The 24988-nt window shown below is 42.0% G+C and overlaps 1 protein-coding gene and 1 long non-coding RNA gene across 6 annotated transcripts in view; one reads left to right on the top strand and one right to left on the bottom strand.

Annotated features, from left to right (window-relative positions):
• LOC117514296 (CUGBP Elav-like family member 3) overlaps positions 1-24988 on the top strand; it is a 75473-nt gene that overhangs the window by 25291 nt on the left and 25194 nt on the right. The window lies entirely within an intron of this gene.
• Positions 3281-23795, bottom strand: LOC117514314. The gene is made up of 3 exons (XR_004561855.1): positions 23551-23795; positions 11478-11483; positions 3281-3291 (listed from the first exon to the last, which is right to left on the bottom strand). It is a non-coding gene; the product is annotated as an uncharacterized LOC117514314 (long non-coding RNA).

Genomic DNA, 24988 nt, shown 5'->3' with positions numbered 1-24988 from the left:
TTTCCACCATTTTGGATTATTTTGTTTGAGTGGACAGCCAGCTGACATCACCATGCATCTCTGCTCTGATTGACTTTCACTATGTGCTTCCCAGCATCCCTCACATAACTTGGGGAAAGTCCACATGTGATCTGTGACGTTGCTATGGTCACTACCATAGACTGCATGGGTCACTACCGAACGTAGTTTAAGGCCGTCTGTTCATTTTAATTTTTTCCCTTCAGGGGAACTATTTATTAGTTTTTTCCAGACAACATGAATTTTGATTATATTGACAATGTCATATTATGAATCCCCTATTTAAAAGCTAATAAATAAAATTATAATGGTGCCAAAGAAAATTATTTTTTATGACTTAAATCTTAAAAAATGGCTACAGGTTTTTTCTTCTCCAAAACCAATCACTTTCAGCTTGTAAATCTATTATAAGTAATATTTCGCTGTTATGATTGGATGCAGATAGATTTGTGAGGTGTAGGTTTTGGTACGTACAGACAGTTTGTCAAGCAGTGCAGAGTGCACTCTCTCTGCAAAATGGCATGGCCTGTTGCCGGTTTGCTATATAGCAGTTTGTTCTGCTCCAACTGAAATGTGCTGCTGCGATTGGAGTAGAGTCTATCAGCACCACACATGTATCACACACGCAGTGGTCAACAGACTGAAAGTGTATGCAGTATGCGTGGTCATCTAGTCTGCTAGGCTGAACACGGCACATCAGGCATAGCACACTATGGTGCACGTGTGTGTGAGAGGGAGAAGAGAAATGAGAGAAGATTAAAGTAGCCTCTAGCCTGTTGCATGTTGTTTAAAGAGTATGTATGTTTTTTGCAATAACCTTATGGATTTGAATCACGTGTGATTGCATCAGCCAAGCTTGAACCTTCGTGCGCAGGCGTGAGTTTTTTCACTCCTATCGGTTGCGTCATTCGCCTGTGAGCAGGCTTTGAGTGAGCACTGGTCCACCCCCCTCGTCGGATTTTCATGGTGAGGAAAATGTCTGAGTCTGCTTTCCCGGCTGGCAAATCCCGAGCAGCCGGGAAAGCAGGCCGACTGGGTGACTGTGAGGAGGAAGCGTAGCCCTAAACAGAAGCCCCGTGTACACCGCCAACCCGTTCACATCTCTAACTGTTTTTTCCCACTCGACGACACACCCGCCGAGGATCAAACTCTGGTTATTGGCGACTCTGTTTTGAGAAATGTGAAGTTAGCGACACCAGCAACCATAGTCAATTGTCTTCCGGGGGCCAGAGCAGGCGACATTGAAGGAAATTTGAAACTGCTGGCTAAGGCTAAGCGTAAATTTGGTAAGATTGTAATTCACGTCGGCAGTAATGACACCCGGTTACGCCAATCGGAGGTCACTAAAATTAACATTAAATCGGTGTGTAACTTTGCAAAAACAATGTCGGACTCTGTAGTTTTCTCTGGGCCCCTCCCCAATCGGACCGGGAGTGACATGTTTAGCCGCATGTTCTCCTTGAATTGCTGGCTGTCTGAGTGGTGTCCAAAAAATGAGGTGGGCTTCATAGATAATTGGCAAAGCTTCTGGGGAAAACCTGGTCTTGTTAGGAGAGGCGGCATCCATCCCACTTTGGATGGAGCAGCTCTCATTTCTAGAAATCTGGCCAATTTTCTTAAATCCTCCAAACCGTGACTATCCAGGGTTGGGACCAGGAAGCAGAGTTGTAGTCTTACACACCTCTCTGCAGCTTCTCTCCCCCTGCCATCCCCTCATTACCCCATCCCCGTAGAGACGGTGCCTGCTCCCAGACTACCAATAACCAGCAAAAATCTATTTAAGCATAAAAATTCAAAAAGAAAAAATAATATAGCACCTTCAACTGCACCACAGACTAAAACAGTTAAATGTGGTCTATTAAACATTAGGTCTCTCTCTTCTAAGTCCCTGTTGGTAAATGATATAATAATTGATCAACATATTGATTTATTCTGCCTAACAGAAACCTGGTTACAGCAGGATGAATATGTTAGTTTAAATGAGTCAACACCCCCGAGTCACACTAACTGTCAGAATGCTCGTAGCACGGGCCGGGGTGGAGGATTAGCATCAATCTTCCATTCCAGCTTATTAATTAATCCAAAACCCAGACAGAGCTTTAATTCATTTGAAAGCTTGTCTCTTAGTCTTGTCCATCCAAATTGGAAGTCCCAAAAACCAGTTTTATTTGTTATTATCTATCGTCCACCTGGTCGTTACTGTGAGTTTCTCTGTGAATTTTCAGACCTTTTGTCTGACTTAGTGCTTAGCTCAGATAAGATAATTATAGTGGGCGATTTTAACATCCACACAGATGCTGAGAATGACAGCCTCAACACTGCATTTAATCTATTATTAGACTCTATTGGCTTTGCTCAAAAAGTAAATGAGTCCACCCACCACTTTAATCATATCTTAGATCTTGTTCTGACTTATGGTATGGAAATAGAAGACTTAACAGTATTCCCTGAAAACTCCCTTCTGTCTGATCATTTCTTAATAACATTTACATTTACTCTGATGGACTACCCAGCAGTGGGGAATAAGTTTCATTACACTAGAAGTCTTTCAGAAAGCGCTGTAACTAGGTTTAAGGATATGATTCCTTCTTTATGTTCTCTAATGCCATATACCAACACAGTGCAGAGTAGCTACCTAAACTCTGTAAGGGAGATAGAGTATCTCGTCAATAGTTTTACATCCTCATTGAAGACAACTTTGGATGCTGTAGCTCCTCTGAAAAAGAGAGCTTTAAATCAGAAGTGTCTGACTCCGTGGTATAACTCACAAACTCGTAGCTTAAAGCAGATAACCCGTAAGTTGGAGAGGAAATGGCGTCTCACTAATTTAGAAGATCTTCACTTAGCCTGGAAAAAGAGTCTGTTGCTCTATAAAAAAGCCCTCCGTAAAGCTAGGACATCTTTCTACTCATCACAAATTGAAGAAAATAAGAACAACCCCAGGTTTCTTTTCAGCACTGTAGCCAGGCTGACAAAGAGTCAGAGCTCTATTGAGCTGAGTATTCCATTAACTTTAACTAGTAATGACTTCATGACTTTCTTTGCTAACAAAATTTTAACTATTAGAGAAAAAATTACTCATAACCATCCCAAAGACGTATCGTTATCTTTGGCTGCTTTCAGTGATGCCGGTATTTGGTTAGACTCTTTCTCTCCGATTGTTCTGTCTGAGTTATTCTCATTAGTTACTTCATCCAAACCATCAACATGTTTATTAGACCCCATTCCTACCAGGCTGCTCAAGGAAGCCCTACCATTATTTAATGCTTCGATCTTAAATATGATCAATCTATCTTTGTTAGTTGGCTATGTACCACAGGCTTTTAAGGTGGCAGTAATTAAACCATTACTTAAAAAGCCATCACTTGACCCAGCTATCTTAGCTAATTATAGGCCAATCTCCAACCTTCCTTTTCTCTCAAAAATTCTTGAAAGGGTAGTTGTAAAACAGCTAACTGATCATCTGCAGAGGAATGGTCTATTTGAAGAGTTTCAGTCAGGTTTTAGAATTCATCATAGTACAGAAACAGCATTAGTGAAGGTTACAAATGATCTTCTTATGGCCTCGGACAGTGGACTCATCTCTGTGCTTGTTCTGTTAGACCTCAGTGCTGCTTTTGATACTGTTGACCATAAAATTTTATTACAGAGATTAGAGCATGCCATAGGTATTAAAGGCACTGCGCTGCGGTGGTTTGAATCATATTTGTCTAATAGATTACAATTTGTTCATGTAAATGGGGAATCTTCTTCACAGACTAAAGTTAATTATGGAGTTCCACAAGGTTCTGTGCTAGGACCAATTTTATTTACTTTATACATGCTTCCCTTAGGCAGTATTATTAGACGGTATTGCTTAAATTTTCATTGTTACGCAGATGATACCCAGCTTTATCTATCCATGAAGCCAGAGGACACACACCAATTAGCTAAACTGCAGGATTGTCTTACAGACATAAAGACATGGATGACCTCTAATTTCCTGCTTTTAAACTCAGATAAAACTGAAGTTATTGTACTTGGCCCCACAAATCTTAGAAACATGGTGTCTAACCAGATCCTTACTCTGGATGGCATTACCCTGACCTCTAGTAATACTGTGAGAAATCTTGGAGTCATTTTTGATCAGGATATGTCATTCAAAGCGCATATTAAACAAATATGTAGGACTGCTTTTTTGCATTTACGCAATATCTCTAAAATCAGAAAGGTCTTGTCTCAGAGTGATGCTGAAAAACTAATTCATGCATTTATTTCCTCTAGGCTGGACTATTGTAATTCATTATTATCAGGTTGTCCTAAAAGTTCCCTAAAAAGCCTTCAGTTAATTCAAAATGCTGCAGCTAGAGTACTGACGGGGACTAGAAGGAGAGAGCATATCTCACCCATATTGGCCTCTCTTCATTGGCTTCCTGTTAATTCTAGAATAGAATTTAAAATTCTTCTTCTTACTTATAAGGTTTTGAATAATCAGGTCCCATCTTATATTAGGGACCTCGTAGTACCATATCACCCCAATAGAGCGCTTCGCTCTCAGACTGCAGGCTTACTTGTAGTTCCTAGGGTTTGTAAGAGTAGAATGGGAGGCAGAGCCTTCAGCTTTCAGGCTCCTCTCCTGTGGAACCAGCTCCCAATTCAGATCAGGGAGACAGACACCCTCTCTACTTTTAAGATTAGGCTTAAAACTTTCCTTTTTGCTAAAGCTTATAGTTAGGGCTGGATCAGGTGACCCTGAACCATCCCTTAGTTATGCTGCTATAGATGTAGACTGCTGGGGGGTTCCCATGATGCACTGTTTCTTTCTCTTTTTGCTCTGTATGCACCACTCTGCATTTAATCATTAGTGATCGATCTCTGCTCCCCTCCACAGCATGTCTTTTTCTTGGTTCTCTCCCTCAGCCCCAACCAGTCCCAGCAGAAGACTGCCCCTCCCTGAGCCTGGTTCTGCTGGAGGTTTCTTCCTGTTAAAAGGGAGTTTTTCCTTCCCACTGTAGCCAAGTGCTTGCTCACAGGGGGTCGTTTTGACCGTTGGGGTTTTACATAATTATTGTATGGCCTTGCCTTACAATATAAAGCGCCTTGGGGCAACTGTTTGTTGTGATTTGGCGCTATATAAAAAAATTGATTGATTGATTGATTGAACGGCTGGAGCAGCAATGCATCAAATTTTTCCAGAAACTGTGAGAGACAGCCAGGTGGACACCATTCGGAAAATTCAGATGGCTTTCAGGACGATTTTATGGGCGTCACACAGATTAAGGAGTGTTACTGTTGGGAAAGTGTCGTGACACGGACCCACAACAGGGGGCGTAAATGAACGGACAATGATAGAGTCAAAAATGAACACTTTTACTGTTGTGAATGAGCACAACCACAATACAACAGATTACAGAATGTAAGACAATAGTCAATCACAAAGGTGACGTGTGGGCAGGCTCGAGGATAGAAGACGTCTGTCCTGAGAAGAACCGGAACCACACGATTTCCTCCGCCACTGAACCTGGAGAATACTGGAGCCGCCAAGTCCCGAGTCCCCAGGTGGCCACCGTCTCCGAGCGTCTGATCTGGTACTGCTGGCGAGGAGCAGAAACAATCAATGGTGGGTGTGTGCACACCCAGTAATAACAAATGGTGGGAATTCCACCTCCACTTCTCATCCACACGTGCAGCTCCTGTCACAAAGCACTTATCTGGCAGGGTGTGAAGCGAAGCTGTCGCCGGTCACGCCAATCTCCAGACAATGCACTCCACAGGAAAAACAGCTGCAAAAATGAGTTCGGACTAAACACAATTAGTTACACGGCTGAGAATATTACCTCTACTGGTAGATGATATCTCGGCAACGAGGTGGAGATGAAGTCCTGTTTTTATGGAGGAGAATGATGAAGTGTAGATGGGTGACAGCTGTCATGAGATGATGAGTAACAGCTGTCACCCCCGGCTGTGCCCGTGGCGGCAGCGCCCTCTTGAGCCTGAAGCCCGCACTCCAGGCAGGGCGCCATCTGGTGGTGGTGGGCCAGCAGTACCTCCTCTTCTGGCGGCCCACACAACAGGACCCCCCCCTCAACGGGCGCCTCCTGGCGCCCGACCAGGCTTGTCCGGGTGGCGGCGGTAGAAATCGGCCAGGAGGGCCAGATCCAGGATGAAGCTGCTCTTCACCCAGGAGCGTTCTTCGGGTCCATACCCCTCCCAGTCCACCAGATACTGAAACCCCCGGCCCATCCGACGGACATCCAGGAGCCGGCGCACGGTCCAAGATACGCATTCCTAAGATCCAACTTTGTAAATATTTTGGCTCCATGCAGGGGGGTGAACACGGAATCTAACAACGGCAATGGGTATCGGTTGCGAACCGTAATCTCATTCAGCCCCCTGTAATCAATGCATGGACAGAGTCCACCATCTTTCTTGCCCACAAAAAAGAAACCTGCACCCATCGGGGAGGTGGAATTCCGGATCAGCTCAGCAGCTAATGAGTCCTGGATGTAGGTCTCCATTGATTCGCGCGCAGGTCGTGAGAGGTTGTACAGCCTGCTGGACGGAAACTCCACGCCTGGAATCAAATCAATGGCACAATCGTACGGACGGTGCATGGGAAGGGTGAGTGCCAGATCCTTGCTGAAGACGTCAGCAAGATCGTGGTACTCAACCGGCACCGCTGTCAGATTAGGAGGGACTTTGACCTCCTCCTTAGCATGTAAACCGGGAGGAACCGAGGATCCTAAACACACCCGATGGCAGGTTTTGCTCCACTGAACCACCACCCCAGACGGCCAATCAATCCGGGGATTGTGCTTCAACATCCACGGGAAGCCCAAAATCACGCGGGAGGTAGAAGGAGTCACAAAAAACTCGATCTCCTCCCGATGATTTCCAGACACCACCAGAGTTACTGGTTGTGTCTTGTGCGTTATTAAAGGGAGAAGGGTACCATCTAGTGCCTGCACCTGCAATGGCGAAGGGAGCGCCACCAGAGGGAGCCCTACCTCCCTAGCCCATCTGCTGTCCAGCAGATTCCCTTCCAACCCCGTGTCCACCAGTGCTGGGGCTTGAAGGGTTAAATCCCCGCTCAGGATTGTAACTGGGAGTCATGTGGCAATACGTGTGTGTCCCACGTGAATGTTATGACCCCCCCCCCCTTAGCCCAGTCTCTAAGGGCGAGTGTTGTCATTTTGGCCGTTTGGGGCAATTTTTCTGCAGAGAAAACACTCCCCGCGGACCAGCCTCCTCATTCTGTCATCTGTTCTCATTTTGGCCCTGCGCGTTTCCCTAGCAACGTCAGCAGGGGGAGCTGTTGCCACACGGAGCGCTGCGGCTGTGGAGCGTGGGGAGGGTGGAACCCTTTCGGAACCGGAAGGGAGAGGGACGGCGCGTACCCGGCCACGTCCTCTCGTCTTCATTACAAAATCTCCTGTAACAGTGTAATGTGCCTAAAAAGTGCTGATGTCCACCTCTCTTGCCATTTCTCTGGTAGTCAGACGACGTCCCAGATCAACACAGCCTTCACTTTGGAAATGATCTGGTCGTTTCAGCCTGTTGATGGCTGCTCGAAGCGCGGTGCGCCCTCAGCCACTGTGGGCCGTCTTTAATCCAGTTGTAATGCTCCTTAATCTGTGTGATGCCCACTGTCCGAATGGTTTCCACCTGGCTGTTTCTCACAGTTTCTGAAAAAATTTTGATGGAGCAAAGCGGCAGTCGCTTGGCCATTTTCCTGACAATGAAAATCCGCCGAGCGGGCTGGACCACTCCTCCCACAAAGCGTGCTCACAGGCGAATGACGCACCCGAAAGGCGTGAAAAAACTCACGCATGCACACGAAGGTTCAAGCTTGGCTGATGCAATCACGAGCGATTCAAATCCATATGGTTTTTGCAAAAAATAAAAAGGTCTGTTACTTTTCTAACAGACCTCGTATATCTGTAAATTATTGATTACTTAGTGGGAACTCAACTTTGTCATTTATTGACCTGCCCCACCTTCACCCACAATATTTTAGTTTACCTGCACCCGCCCAACCTGCAGGTCAACCCATAACCCACGGGTATCTCTAATAACCTCGGAAACTCTGAATTCTTTCAAAGTCGTAATGGATGTCTTGGTTACTTCTTTCACTGATTTCCTTTGTGTATGTTAAGTTTTTGAGGGCGGCTAGCCGTATGCAGTTTTACCATAATGTGCCATATTCTTTCTTTTCTCTCTTTTTGACACTGTAGTTTCATCTTGGGCTATCTAAGGGCCTTTGGGCAAAGTCTTTAATCCTCCAATTCAATTTTCAATTTATTTTCATTTATATAGTGCCAAATCACAACAAAGTTGCCTCAAGGTGCTTCACATAAGTAAAATCTAACCTTACCAAACCCCAGAGCAAGCACACAGGCAACAGTGGTAAGGAAAAACTCCCTCTGATGATTTGAGGAAGAAACCTCAAGCAGACCGGACTCAAAGGGGTGACCCTCTGCTTGGGCCATGCTACCAACACAATTTACAAAATGAATATACAGTTATATACGAATATATATAAGGAAATTTTGTTGGTGCACACGATGGGACGGTTGCTGATGTAAACACCACTCCCATCTCTGGATGGAGCCGCACCTCAAACAGAGAGAAAAACAGAATCAGGTATCAGAAAGACATCAAAAATAGTATAATTTGTCACCATTAAGCAACAAGAAAACCAGACGAAATACTAAGGTGATTGCCAGCACCAGCCCTAAGCTTCGCTAAAAGACCCAGACTTTAGATAAAGTTGAGGCTGTGGTCCACTCCGTTTCCTAATAAAATTAATTTAAAAGGGTAAAAAGCATAGTAACATACTATGCCAGTATGCTAGCCATACGAAAGGGAAAAGACGTGCGTCTTAAGTCTGGACAGACAGTCTGACTTTTTTATTGATGCAGGGAGATCATTCCACAGAACAGGGGCATGATAAGAGAAAGCTCTGTCACTCGCAGATTTTTTATTCACCCTAGGGACACAAAGTAGCTCTGCACCATGAGAAGGCAGAGCCTGGGCCGGTACGTAGGGTTTAATTAGGTCAGCTAGGTAGGGAGGTGCCAGTCCGTGAACAGTTTTTTAGGTTAGTAACAGAACCTCCAGTTGCTTCCGGTGTGCAGTTGAGCGCCTTGTATGGTAGCACCCTGACATCTGCATGTGTGTGAATGTGAGGCATCATTGTAAAGCCCTTTCAGCTTCTGTTTCAGATGGGAAAAGTGCTATAAATGCAGTTCATTTACACTCTGAAAAAGGAACTGCTGTCGCAACGAGAAAATCTGATGTAACAGTTTGCATAGATTTTTTTTAAGTTATTAAACTTTCAACTGAGTTAATGCCACAAGACTTTTCTAGTTACATTGAAATAACTTTAGCTAAATTGAAATAACTAAAAAAAATATCTATGCAAATTGTTACATCACTTATTCCCGTACCATTCCAGTGAGACTCTTGCAAGAACTGCAGTTCCAATAGTCATGGCAACAGAGTGGTAAGTCCTGCTACACAGCAAAATCACCAGTGTAAAATTAACACTGACAGTGTCTATACGGGTCCACACTGGGTCAGTGAGGAATACACACGGTCAGTGTTAATTTTACACTGGTGATTTTGCTGTGTAGATATTGTCATTTCATTGCTTTTTCTATTCTCATCTCTTATGAGGTTTAACAAGCTCTCTGTCTCTTACTCTGTCCACAAGTACCACACCATGTATTTCAGAATATCATGAACCTCGTCATATGACCTACAATAACTGAAAAAGTGCTTCCATTGCAGTTTTGCAAAATGTGGCTTTTTGATTTGCCTGAAAAACCACCTCATGCAAATGTAAAAACGTTTTTGCAGTATTTGAGAGGTTTAAAAAAAAATACGTGTCCATTAAGTGTATAGCTTACCACTGCTAGACTTGAACCCTTGTGTGATATTGCGGGATTTGACCACTTCTGGGGACAGCCTGCCATTGTGCAACACAAACACAGAATCACTTCACACAAAAAGATGGTGCACTGTTTTGTTTTCGGCTGCAATCACCAAAACAGTTGCGAAAAATCCAGTTTTTCAGGTCCCAGTGGAGAAGGGAAGACGAGGCAAATGGGAGCGGTTGTGTCGGTACGTTTTAACGAGATTTAATGTGAATAATGATAATGGGGCTGTTCCCGGAAGTAGGATTATTGCATCATATGCTCTTTCATTTAATCCCTTTATTGCCCACCCTCAAACGAGACTACGCTGCCCCATTTTCAATCAGGTACTTCAGATTGACCAATTTGGAGGGTAATGGAAACCCAGCTGCTGATATTCACTGTCAGATTATCTGGCAAACATCTTTAGTTCACATTTTTCCTTAATTTCTATTTCTATGTGTCAACTGTGTGTTGATTTCTGTACATTTTTGGAGCCAATAGCTATATGCAACCTCCACAATCTATGTAGACAGGAAATCACTTTCATCTGAACAGGGATACACATGGCCATAATATATGTGGCTATGCAAACTTTCAATATGAAAAATACATTAAGTGTTTTTTCTAAGGAAAATTACTCTAGTTCATATTATTGCAGATTTTAAAAAAATATATTGTTATATGTAATGTTAGTATATGAATGATTTTGCAAATAAGTTGATGATGCAAAGAAACCTTTTAAAACAAAACCAATTCTGTCCAGTGTAATAATGTCAAGGTTCAGTTTACGATGAACCACCAAATATTTTATCTATTTTACTTTTACATTCATTGTAAATTTTCTGTTCTGAATTATGTTACATTTGAACATGTTGGTCATGTGTTTATTATATTGTACTCAATACATATATGACTGGACAAAGTTGGATTTTAGGTAACACAAAACAAAACTCCTGTGATTTACAGTGTGTAATGACAACAGTGTAACATCTTGTGTTATATACATTATCTTGTGTTCAGTCTCTGTTCTGGACGTTATATTTGAGCATTTAATATTTATGTCTGCACTGAGACAGGCAGCGCTAGCAGGACCCACATGAGTGTATGTGTCAATTAGTCTGGATGAAAAGTGAACTGGGAGCCATGAACGAGAGCCATGAAGAGGTTTGGCATGAATGGGGCTGTATAGACGGGGGAGGTGTGGTGTGAAGGGGCGAACAGTGAAGGTTTGGTGAGAGTAGGAGGAAACAAGACAAAAGGTCTTCCATAATGAGCGTGGAGGAAGGGGCAGGCGGGTGGTGTGTATAAGAAAGAGGGTTTTGTGGGTGGCGGAGGAGTGGGAGGGAGTCAGCCTGGACTTATGTCAGTCCAAACAGAGACATCTGTCAGAGGTGTGTGTCTGTGATTAGAGATTAGGCGGGTATAGGGATGACAGGACTTTAGTGGCACCCGGGGTGTGACCTCTGCCCTAATAGTCTCATCTCCATCCACAACCTGCTGTTTAGATAATGACCTGTTCACACTGACTATCTGTGGCGTTACAATACCAGACCATGCGACATGTCACTGCACTACTTCTCATATTAGCTTGTTCAACACAAGAAGGACTTGGAAAGGGTCAGCAGGACTATTTAGTTTATTAATGTGTAACTGGAGGCAGTGTCCTATTGGTGAACTTAAAACACTTTGAACTGAGAGGATGAGGCTTTAGGTTCATTTTAAACTCTTTTGGCTTAGTTCATGTAGATTTAGATTTAGAAGTAATTAATGTATAATGTAATATTGTAATGTTATTTTTAATCAATAATAATAATAATAATAATAGTAGTAATAATATCCTGTTAGCAGCAAATTAATCATCAGTTTTATCAGTATATTACAAGTATCTCCAATGCATCTTTACACTGTTGCATGTTGATTTTCACAAAGCATTTGATTTGGTCAACTGGGCTGCACTCTGTAACACCCTGAGAATTTGAGGGATTCCAAAGAAGTTGCTGAATATCATAGCCAGCCAGTTAGGGTGGAGTTGATAGATGACTTATTGTTGTGAAGCCAGACTGCTCCAGTTGTTGAGTGGCAAGTAACTGCACAGAGACCAGCGTAATACCCCTGTAGTTGGCGCAGTCCAGCCAATCACCCTTTCCTTTCCAGAGTGGGACAACAAGTCCTTTCTTCTAATCTGTAGGGGTGATACCTGTCTTCCATATTCAAACAAAGATTATTTGTAATGCCAGTAGAACAGCAGTGTTGGAGTTCAGCTTCATTACTGCAGATCCCTGGAGCTTTTCTTTCCCTCAGCTGTTCCATTGCAATCTCATCAACATTTGGTGGCTCACACTTGACTGAAGAATCAGGTACAGTAAAGCCTGGCAATGCTCAGCAGGAGGGTCAGCCTTATACAAGTGCTGGAAATAACACACCCAACAGGATAGTACATCAGAGGCATCTGTTGGGACTTAACCGTCAACTGCCATGACTGCGATAATGTGAGGTGTAGGTTTGGGGGTACGAAGAGCTTTGATTTCACTGTCAGCAGGCCAACAAGACCCCAGATGGTGAGTCATGTCATCACAGATTCTTCTGAGATATGCCCCGTTGTCTACTCTCAGGGCCATCACAGCCTGCTTCCTCTGTGACCTGTACAGCCTAGAATCTCCATCAAGCCATTCACTATCACTCCTCTTCTGGATTATACTCATAGTATCCTCAGCTGTGAAATTCCTTCTCTTGTGGACATTGGTGACTCCAATATACTGTAATCCCCAGAAACTTTCAGGCGCTAGTTGCCTAAGAATTCTCACATATTCAGCTCACTGGTTGTGTTCATGTCTATAAATCCTCCAGCCAGACTGTGTACAAACTCTCACAAAACAGTTTGGTTTCCATAGTAGAGAAGCTTGAATCTTCGACAAGTAACTCAGTCCAGTCGAAGATTCAAGCTTCTCTACTATGGAAACCAAACTGTTTTGTGGACAACTGAGAGCCTTCACAGAAACAGACTGGACAACAAACTGGACTGGACAACCCACACCATCCACCTGTACAGAAAGGGACAGAGCAGGCTGTACTTCCTGAGGAGGCGGCAGTCCTTTTACATCTGCAGGAAACTCCTGTGGATCTTCTTCCAGTCCGTAGTAGCCAGCGTCCTCTTTTACACTGTGGTGTGCTGGGGGAGCAGCACATCCAAGAAGGACACATCCAGGCTGGACAAACTGATCAGGCAGGCTGGCTCTGTGGTTGGCATGAAGCTAGACTCTCTGGTGATGGTGGCAGAGAAGAGAACACTGAACAAACTGCTGAACATTGCAGACAATGCCAGTCACCCTCTGCCCACTGTCATCAGCAACCAGAGGAGCCTCTTCAGCCACAGACTGTTCCTTCCCAAGTACAGGACCAACAGACTGAAAAACTCCTTTTCCCCTCAGGACATCAGACTGTACAACTCCTCACTCCTGAAGAGGAGGAGTAACAGGAAGACAGAGGATGGGAAGGAGAGGAACAGTAGTAGCCAGTAAACCAGTAGCGAGCAGTATTTCTGGTATTTGTATTTACATTTTGTAAATTTTTTTTTACTTTTACTTTTGATACTCTATGTGCTTCTTACCCTGTGTGCTGCTATACAATGCTGCTGGAGCCTCAATTTCCCTGAGGGAGTCTTCCCAAGGAATTAATAAAGTTCTATCTAATCTAATCTAATCTAATCTTCAACCTCCTTAGCAAAACAACTCTTATTAGAATACTATGTCCCATGCTGCTTCTCTTGACAGTGAAGCCAAGAGCTAGCATCTTGTATCCCCTGACATTTTGCAAAATCAAGGCACATTAAGCCATTTTGGCACGGTTACCTGATCGATGAGGAACGATGCAATCCCATCTTTGTCAGTGCCATTGTGTTGTTGTTGAACTCACCCATGACCAGTAGATTGTCACCTCAGGGGCAGTGAAGCTGCAAATAAAAAGCCTCCCTCACCGAGACATCACTCAGCATGGTCGTAGCGTAGACTGAGCCAACATATAAAACACAAATTGAGATATCTTTCTAATTCTCATAGAGGTGATTTACATACAACCCCAATTCCAATGAAGTTGGGATGTTGTATGAAATGTAAATAAAAACAGAATACATTGATTTGCAAATCCTCTTCAACCTGTATTCAACTGAATACACCACAAAGACAAGATATTTAATGTTCAAATTGATAAACTTTATTGTTTTTGTGCAAATATTTGCGCATTTTGAAATGGATGCCTGCAACACATTTCAAAAAAGCTGCGACAATGGCCACAAAAGACTGGGAAAGTTTATGAATGCTCAAGGAACATCTGTTTGGAACATTCCACAGGTGAACAGGTTAATTGGAAACAGGTGAGTGTCATGATTGGGTATAAATGGAGCATCTTCAAAAGGCTCAACCATTCACAAGCAAAGATGGGGCGAGGATCACCACTTTGTGAACAACTGCGTGAAAAAAATAGTCCAACAGTTTAAGAACAATGTTTCTTAATAATATAATCAGAAGATTCAGACAATCTGGAGAACTTTCTACACATAAGCGCCAATGCCGAAAACCAACTTTAAATGCCTGTGACCTTCAATCTCTCAGTCGTCACTGCATTAAAAACTGACATCATTGTGTAAAGGATCTTACCACATGGGCTCAGGAACACTTCAGAAAACCATTGTCAGTTAACACAGTTCGTCGCTACATCTACAAGTGCAAGTTAAAACTCTACCATGCAAAGCGAAAGCTGTACATTAACAACATCCAGAAACGCCGCTGCCTTCTCTGGGCCCAAGCTCATTTGAAATGGACAGATGCAAAGTGGAAAAGTGTGCTGTGGTCTGATGAGTTCACATTTCAAATTGTTTTTGGAAATCATGGACGTCATGTCCTCCGGACAAAAGAGGAAAAAGACCATCCAGATTGTTACCAGCGCAAAGTTCAAAAGCCAGCATCTGTGATGGTATGGGGGTGTGTAAGTTGCCCATGGCATGGGCAACTTACACATCTGTGATGGCACCATCAATTCTGAAAGGTACATCAAGGTTTTGGAGCAACACATGCTACCATCCAAGCAACGTCTTTTTTCAGGGACGTCCCTGCTTATTTCAGCAAGACAATGCCAAGCCAGCATGGCTTCATAGTAAAAGAGTGCGGGTACTAGACTGACCTGCCTGCAGTCCAGACCTGTCACCCATTGAAAATGTGTGGCACATTATGAAGCGCAAAATACGACAATGGAGACCCCGGACTGTTGAACAACTTAAGTCGTACATCAAGCAAGAATGGGAAAGAATTCCACCTACAAAGCTTCAACAATTAGTGTCCTCAGTTCCCAAACACTTATTGAGTGTTGTTAGAAGGAAAGGTGATGTAACACAGTGGTAAACATACAACTGCCCCAGCTTTTTTGAAACATGTTGCAGGCATCCATTTCAAAATGAGCAAATATTTGCACAAAAACAATAAAGTTTATCAGTTTGAACATTAAATATCTTGTCTTTGTGGTGTATTCAATTGAATATAGGTTGAAGAGGATTAGCAAATCATTGTATTCTGTTTTATTTGCATTTTACACAACGTCCCAACTTCATTGGAATTGGGGTTGTAAGTGACTGAAGATATGAGCATCAAAAATATTTCACTGATGCTCTCTTGAACATATTTTAGTGAATATGAAATTTTTGCCATCATAAATTTGTATGGTGTTGAGCTGCCTTTTTAATTTACCATTTCATTTCTCAAAGGACTTACACACTAGAAAGAAGATCCATAGGGCTAACAGGTATGCGCTATAGTGGTGTTGGATTATGTTGGGCGGAATCCAAAGAATCAGATTTCAATGAGTGCTCCACTGCTGCATGTATAATGTTCTCATAGGGTTTTGACCAAAACAGCATAATAATATCCGGCTCAACAGTACCGTTAGTTCTACTTCATGCATGGTTTAATACTATTACTGTGACAGTGATCACAGAGAGAGGTGAATATTTTGGTAATCCGTGTTCTGGTCGAGAAGCTGATGAAGGGTTAACTGCCAGATAACGTATTGAGTGAGGCAGACTTCTCAGGTGTGAAGAAGAATGTAATGAGAAAGACAGAAGGATGAAAGCAGGGGGATGGGCACTCAGGAGCTTGTATTATGGTTGCAGGCCTCCGTTGCCAGGCAACCAAGATGAGCAAGATGCCAGGTTGCTAGGTAACTTGAGAGATGCAAAGACTAACACGTAGAGAGCACTAGGCTGCTCCACCTTTCTGTTAACTCTCTTTTCTCACACTTTGTCACATCTCTGTCTTCCATCATCTAGCTATGGAAGGCAGAAAACACAGTTTCTTAGAGTTTAAGAAAGCTGCACATTATGCATAAAATTCACATTGAGAATGGAGCTGGAATCATATTATTAGCTGAAATTGTATTACTCAGAGTTCAGATAACAAGTAAACAGGAGTGTTCTCATTTCTAATTTGCTATTAAAAAAAAGTTGCAAAAAAAAAAAAAAAAAATATGAGCTATACAGATATTCTGGGGTTGCAGCCAGTCTGCTCTGTGTATGCCTAATCCCATCAGATCTCAGAAGCAAAGCAGAATGGGTCCTGGTTTGTACTTGGAAGGGAGAACTTTTCAGAAGACTGGGGGCTCCAGGTAAAAGCTGGAATTGTGTCAGGAAGGGCATCCGGAGTAAAACGTGTGCCAAATCACAATGTGGGTCTGTGCTGGATCTGTTGTGGCAACCCTGTACAAACAGGAGCATCTGCAAGGCAAGAAACAGATATTTTGAGGTTACTCAATTTCAGGGCATTAGTTTGGACAATTCAGATTAACAGCTTTGATCAAACTGACACATTTGCTTAAATTTGAAATTACTATTCATATTAATTCACAAATTCAAATTCAATGTATTAAAAAAACACTTTTGTTAAATGTGAAATTACATTGAAAACTAGGAACTAGAAAGATGCCCAGGAACTAAAAAGATTCTAGGGGAGTGATTGTCTACTGGTTAAGTGTTGGGCTTGAGACCACAGGATCCTTGGTTCAAATCCCAGCCTGACCAGAAAATCACTAAGGGCCCTTGGGCAAGGTCCTTAATCCGCTCGTTGCTCCCGGTATGTAGTGAATACCTTGTATGGATGCACCCTGACATCGGGCTGAATGTGAGGCATTATTTGTAAAGCGCTTTGAGCGTCTGATGCAGATGGAAAAGCGCTATATAAATGCAGTCCATTTACATACTTCTGCCAGGGCCCCAGAGTTCTCTTTAATTGAATTTAAACCATGCAGAGTCACATTTGAACCTGCTCACTAATTTTGACTCCTTAGTCTTGATTTTGAGCTTTTGTTCCTGGTTGCTACCCTTTCAACCTGATAGCTGATTTTTGATCTTTATGTCATAATCTAGAATATTACACCCCCTTTACACTGAGTCCACGATCGAGTTGCAATTGAAAAACGGCCTCTGCTAGCCGTCACTCTCACTGACTCCCACTGGGTTTGCAGGCTGGTCACGATGTGGTCTCCATGGTCGGAAAAAAGATCCCTCTTGGTCACCATCACTCCCCATCAGTCTCCAGCAGGTGTGTTAGTGTATTGAACTGTTTAAAAAACATTTGCATAAGTTGTGCAACCAGTTAACAGATACATGGGTCTCATAATCGGTCTTGATAAACTCTCACACGTCTCAACCCACGCTCACCTTGAGCCTGTGGGTCATAATAGACTCTCAATTGATTCTGGATGGGGTTGCATCAGTGGTTGCGGGTATTAACATATTTTTCACTCGCACAATTCAGTCGCAATGCAAGCTTGGTGTGAATGCAAATAACAGATCACAACAGAGAGAAATCTGCTGGCATGATAGACCTTGGATCAATGAACATTTGATTGATTTTTGTTTGGATTCAGATTATGGAGCAGATTTTGCTTTCACTCACTGATCACAGGCAGACTTAAACGTCAATGAACTGCATTTATATCATGCTTTTCCATCTGAATCAAATGTTCAAAACACCTTTACAATAATGCCTCACATTCACCCATTTACATGCACACATACACACTTTCATTGTGTTGCCATAGGAGGTGCTCAGATTCATTGCGCTTAACACTGCGCTTGTTGGGGATTAAGGACCTTGTCCATTGTCCCTGTGATTTTCCTTTCTGACAGCCTCGGAAGCCTCGGGTCTCAAGTCCACTACTTTAACCACTTGACCAACACCTCCCCAAGTAATAGTAATGAAATGACTTATGGCAATAGCAGTATCTAGTAACTATACCTCTGTGAAGCTGCTGATCAGTTGCAGGTAAATAACTAAAACTGACAGAAACTGATTGTAGCTGCCAGTTAACCTGAGAGTAATTAACAGTTTCTAAATACAGATAACTGAGTAACTTAAAAAGTCACATCATTGATTCTGATACTGATTTCACCTGATAAGGCCTGTTGTGTTATGATCACAATGAAAACAATATTTTAATGTGCCCAAGAACGTACTTTGTCTGGTTTCATATAAAATGCGAATTATAGATAAATGTATTTTTTTATATTGATAAAACAAGTTGTTTTATGATTGAATACAGTATATATGACTCAGTATACTGACTTTCATGGGTTATGGGGCCTGCAAAGATTTTATAACAGTGTGGAGATGAAACTGCTGGACTAATAGGAGGAGGAGTAAGGTGAATAAAGGAGAAAGAGAATGAAAAGGATGAAAAAAAGATAAAAAATAAAAAAAGAGTAAATGTCTGTGTCATCAGGTAGGGTATGATGGGGGATTATAGCTGAGGAGGTAAAGACGGGAATTGGGGAGTGGGACAAATAATGCCAGATTGTGGAGCAGGGATAAAACTAGTTTTCCTTTCTTGTGCACTCTGGAAAATGGACATGTGAAGTTGTGTGGATGGAGCAGTCCAAGGGGAGATTGAAAGGGGAAGGGTATGTGTGTGCGCGTGCGTGCGTGCGTGCGTGTGTGTGTGTGTGAAGAAACAAGATTGAAAAGACTGTTTGTGTGTCTGTTCACTCTCTCTCTCACACACACACACACACACACACACACACACACACTTAACGTGGCTTTGTCTATTGTCACACTGTGCACAGCAGTAACTTTTATGTTTCTGCAGGAACATTTCATTCTTTTTGTGGAATATTGATCTCTTGGGGGGGGGATCAAAAGACCAGAGTGATAACATGGATTTAACACGGTAGACTAATCCATGTTCCAGATAGTGCATGTACACACATTTACATACGTACACTTCTCCCTACCCTCATGATGTGCTGCAATGGTCTGTTCCAGTGATTTTGCCTCAGTGGGGGGAGGGGGTGGAATACAATTTGATTGGATAATCCAGGGATTTAATATCCTCTAATCCTGGCACAATCCTCTCTGCATTACTGCGGGCAGTAAGATTAACTGCATGTGTGGAGCAGTGTTTATTTTGCATGCAAAGGATGTGTGTGTGTGTGTTTGTGTGCGTATTGTGTATGCCCAGTATTTTTTGTTGGCAGCCCAGCTGATAGTGGGGCTGTGTTTGCATGCACGGTTTGTTCACACCGTGTGTAAGTGGATGCGCCCACTCTTAGAACAAGTTATCATGCAAGATGGCAATACAATCATATGTTAGACACATCACCCTCATGCAGTGCTGCAAGGCTGCGTACACATGAATGATGTTTCCAGATTAATCATACAAGTGTGTACTCATCTTGTGTGCTTCCTGTGCATGCGTGCATTTTTGCAGATGTTACTGCTAATTAAGTCTTAATTGGAACACGGGCAATTAGAAGATGATTTGACTTGAAAGCAGTATGCAGTAGTTCATGATGGTTGGAGTAAAGGAAGGAGAGTAAGAGACTGGAAACATGAAGTGTCTTTTATTTGCATTTCTTTCTCTGGCCCAAGGGAATTTTAATTACTCTCCTGCAGTATAGATTCAGTTCTCTCACCTTCTGTCACTCCCTCCTTTTCTCTGAGCCAGCTCACTTATTTCTTCCTCTAGACATTATCATTACTCCCACACTTTTCCCTTCGTCATGTCCTGGTTTTCACAGTTTTTTTTTTCCACTCCCAGTCTTCATCTCTTTCCGCTTAATTATTCCATCAGGCTAAATCAAACAGAGAGAAAACAGATTGGGAGAATGTTGGAGGAGAGGACGTCATGATGAAGCCAGCAAAGCACTTCTCAGCCTGTATTCTTTGTTTATCCAAAGAGCACAGCAGTCGCCCTTGGCAACCAGCATCCTTGTTTACCTACCCAGTGTGCCGTCATATGATTGCCATGACAACGTGCTGTTGCCATGCCAATTTTCCGATGCCATTGTGTTATCTCTGTAGCAGCAGTGTGCATCTCTCACCTGCTCTCTGTCTCCTTCTCTTCCTTTTCTTTCACCCAGCTTTACCTTCATGTGTTCTTACAAGAGTCACAGTTCAAACCAATTCAGAATGGGGGGAAAAATATTTTTTCCCTCACTCATTTAATTTAATTTATTTGTTTTGTGCATTGTCGTTAATAGGAATATGTCTAGTGTGATCAAAAACAAGAAGATACACATGGAAAAAGAACTTCTCCACCATCTTTGTGTAGCATATTTATGATGTCTCAAGGCCAGGAAAAATATGTAAGGAAAAGAAAGAGATCAAAGATTTAGAATCACTTTGTGTTTTGCTTCATATAACCTATGCCCTCTTGGCAGAAGTAACACACAAAAAAGCATGAATTTACATTTGTCAATAAAATAAACAAAACAAAAACATAACTTTGACATGCATATAGCAGCAAGCTTTTTTGTGTTCCTGTCCAAAAATGCCTTTTACCTCACGTTTACTGTTGAGCAGTGTTTAGTTTTACCAAGACACATGCTCAGTGAGTGCCTTACTCGGCTTATGCTTGTTATTGCATTATGTCTTCTCTTAACAACTTGTAAAACAGCATTGCATTTTTAAAATTCATAGGACAAAGTGCTTTATGAGCCATGGATGCACACGGACTAGTGCTGGTGGTGCTTGGCAGTATATAGCAAAATGGAACATTAACTTTACGATTAAGTGTGTGGCTTATCTTACACATGACACATACGTTGTTTTATTGAGTTTCTACTCTGAAGAAATTTAAACTAAGGTCTTTGATTAGGTGCTTATATTAGCATGATGAGGACCCGTCTTCATTTGTTACATGTTTCGTCTGTAAATGTTCAGGCAACACAGTTGTCTGTGTCATGCAGGTTCAGATACAACCGGCTTTCTTCTTGGAAACCCGTAATATAAGGTATTGCAAATACTTCAAACTAGTAGTTCATATCTTGCTCCTGACCACATCCCCATTCTCCCAATACTAACCCACACAATGCATAATTTCCACAATTTTCCAGTTCTGGAGTTACCACTCTACCCAAAATCAGTTAACCAGGATTGTATGTCATGTAACATACAATCCACCCATCAAATGACAAGGATCGGTTTAGTTGTCATATAATAGTCCATATACAGTGACCACATGGAAAGCCCAATTTCATATTACCATACATTTAAATTCTATACTCAAAAATAAAAGGAATTTTCTGATATTTGTTTATTTTTGTAAAAAAAAAAAAAAAAAAAAGGTGTGTTGAAGGTGTGTTGACTTCCAGGTGTGTTGAAGCTGGTGCAGCCAGCATTAAAAACATAGGTGTAAACTGGTGTCACAGATCGAATGGTCCCCCCCCCCCCCCCCAAAAAAAAAAAAATCAGTCGGCCTTTTGCATCTGCGCATGCATCATTTTGGACTACAGCAGCATGTCTTAGAGGAGTCTCTTCACCCAAAGCAATCAAATGGATTAATTGGATTATTAACCATCAGATGATAAAGATAAAACCTCTTAAATCATTCTAAAGTCAGTTTTAAGCAGTAACGAGGCAGTTTTAAGCAGAAACTCTGCAAAATTCCGTGACGCTTTGAAATGACCGATGCACAGTGAACACATCAGCTAGTAGCTCATTAGCTGCGGTGCTCTGATCGCTTCCACTGCCTTTTGTGATGAATTAATGCTGAATTTATGTGGAATTGATTGTTGTATAAAAGCTTCAGATATCTGTCACTGAAATAGATGATGACTGGAGTGCAGTTTGAAGCAGAAACTGTCATGCTTGGCTCCGGCTCGGGTTAGCCCTTGGTGTATTTCCTTTATTTTTACTGGTTTTAATTTTCATTAGTTCATACTTTATCATGTTAGTCTCAGTATGGTTTTGTTTATTGTTTTGCTTTGTTTATTATTTAGTCACTGGTTTCATTCAGCACCTCATCATTTAGTTTGCAATCATTCAGTTAATTTGTTGCCTTTCCTTGTGTTCCACTTTTGTCACTGGTTCATTCTTTGCGTATCATTTATTGTGTAGTTTTTTGTTCACTCTGGGTCTTTTAAATTACTTTAGTCTTAGTTTAGTTCTGTTTATCACATTTGTTGTATAATGCTTAGCCACAGGTTTTTGTTTTTTTAATCTTCAGTGTTGCTCATCAGATTATGTTCCATTTGTTGTTTATTGCATTAGTCAGTATTCACCGATTTTGTTTTCTGTTCATCACTTATTCTCTGTTTAACCAATAGTTTGTTTTGCCACTTTTATTGTATTCACTTTTCTGTACCAGTCAATAACAGTTCCATTCTAGTTTTAGTTTTAATCATTAGTTTTCTTGTTTTCCCCTTTTCGACTTGTCACATTAGCTATTAGGTTTGCCCCTTTTGTTTTGCTCACATTAATTTTTTGAGCACGTCATGTTTCTCACAGTTAGTTTTTAATGTCACTCACTTCTCTTGCTTTGACCTGCTTTGTTTTGCCCTCCCACACTCTCTTGCCTTTCTTCCCTCTTCTTTGTTCGCTTAACCACAACTCTTTCCAGAACCGTCCACACACCTACTTCACATCAACCTGATTGGTTTGCTCCTCATTAAAACCCTCACAGTTCCACAGCTCACTGCCTGATTGTTGACTCTGTTCGCTTTCTCGCCTCTTGTTCTCATCCTGTTTGCTCTTGTGTATTTTTGACCTTGCTTGTGTACTCCGACCTCCACCTCACCATTACCCTGAACTCAGCCTGTTTTTGACTCTGCCTCTGTTTTGCCTGTATTACTCCTCGACGCCGCTCATATGAACTTTGCCCGTTTATAGACTACGACCTAGCCTGCACCATGTCTGATACCTCTGCCTGTATACCTGACTATCTGTGTACCGAATCTACTGCCTGGTTACACGATAAAGTCTTTTATTCATCAAAACCAACCATGCCTGAGAGTCTGCATCGGTCTCCTTCTGATTCCTGTGTCAAGCCACCACTAGTCTTGACAGAAACGAGGTGTTAATCCGTGAACCGCATCATTGGGGGACTGATTTTTAGGGGGACCATTCGGTCTGCGACACCGGAATGAATAATCTAACAAATAATAAATACATGCCTTGCAACACAACTGCATCCCACTGAGTTCACATCTCCTGAAGCAGCACACAGCAGCCATGGAGAATCAAATCAAATCAAATCAGTTTTATTTATATAGCGCCAAATCACAACAAACAGTTGCCCCAAGGCGCTGTATCATCAGAATATCATCCTTGCTTCATAGGGCTTCATTTGCTTCAGTATTTCAAAGTTCCACAAGTTCAACATGATAGTCATTAAACATCCGATTGCCATCGTCACCTTTGTGTTTCTTGATTCTTTCATTTGTCCATCCACAGTCAATAAGCTGGGAAGCATATACATCGCTAACAGCTAGCAGTCCTAACTGCGGCAAAATCCAGTGTCCTTACCACACCTGTCCTGTTAAGATCGCTAACCCACCGTCATTTTCTCACCAAGCCTTCATTGCCACACTCTTGCAAAATCAGATAAACTTGCACAGTTTTCTCTTTGGCACATGTAGAAAGAAAGCATAGCTGTCAAGCACTGTAAAGAATGGGACCGTTTTCCCTGAAAACTCCCTTCTGTCTGATCATTTCTTAATAACATTTACATTTACTCTGATGGACTACCCAGCAGTGGGGAATAAGTTTCATTACACTAGAAGTCTTTCAGAAAGCGCTGTAACTAGGTTTAAGGATATGATTCCTTCTTTATGTTCTCTAATGCCATATACCAACACAGTGCAGAGTAGCTACCTAAACTCTGTAAGGGAGATAGAGTATCTCGTCAATAGTTTTACATCCTCATTGAAGACAACTTTGGATGCTGTAGCTCCTCTGAAAAAGAGAGCTTTAAATCAGAAGTGTCTGACTCCGTGGTATAACTCACAAACTCGTAGCTTAAAGCAGATAACCCGTAAGTTGGAGAGGAAATGGCGTCTCACTAATTTAGAAGATCTTCACTTAGCCTGGAAAAAGAGTCTGTTGCTCTATAAAAAAGCCCTCCGTAAAGCTAGGACATCTTTCCACTCATCACTAATTGAAGAAAATAAGAACAACCCCAGGTTTCTTTTCAGCACTGTAGCCAGGCTGACAAAGAGTCAGAGCTCTATTGAGCTGAGTATTCCATTAACTTTAACTAGTAATGACTTCATGACTTTCTTTGCTAACAAAATTTTAACTATTAGAGAAAAAATTACTCATAACCATCCCAAAGACGTATCGTTATCTTTGGCTGCTTTCAGTGATGCCGGTATTTGGTTAGACTCTTTCTCTCCGATTGTTCTGTCTGAGTTATTCTCATTAGTTACTTCATCCAAACCATCAACATGTTTATTAGACCCCATTCCTACCAGGCTGCTCAAGGAAGCCCTACCATTATTTAATGCTTCGATCTTAAATATGATCAATCTATCTTTGTTAGTTGGCTATGTACCACAGGCTTTTAAGGTGGCAGTAATTAAACCATTACTTAAAAAGCCATCACTTGACCCAGCTATCTTAGCTAATTATAGGCCAATCTCCAACCTTCCTTTTCTCTCAAAAATTCTTGAAAGGGTAGTTGTAAAACAGCTAACTGATCATCTGCAGAGGAATGGTCTATTTGAAGAGTTTCAGTCAGGTTTTAGAATTCATCATAGTACAGAAACAGCATTAGTGAAGGTTACAAATGATCTTCTTATGGCCTCGGAC

The sequence above is a fragment of the Thalassophryne amazonica genome, chromosome 7 (genome assembly GCF_902500255.1).
Source record: "Thalassophryne amazonica chromosome 7, fThaAma1.1, whole genome shotgun sequence".
Taxonomy (NCBI): Eukaryota; Metazoa; Chordata; class Actinopteri; order Batrachoidiformes; family Batrachoididae; genus Thalassophryne; species Thalassophryne amazonica.
This window is presented reverse-complemented; position numbering and strand designations above follow the sequence as displayed.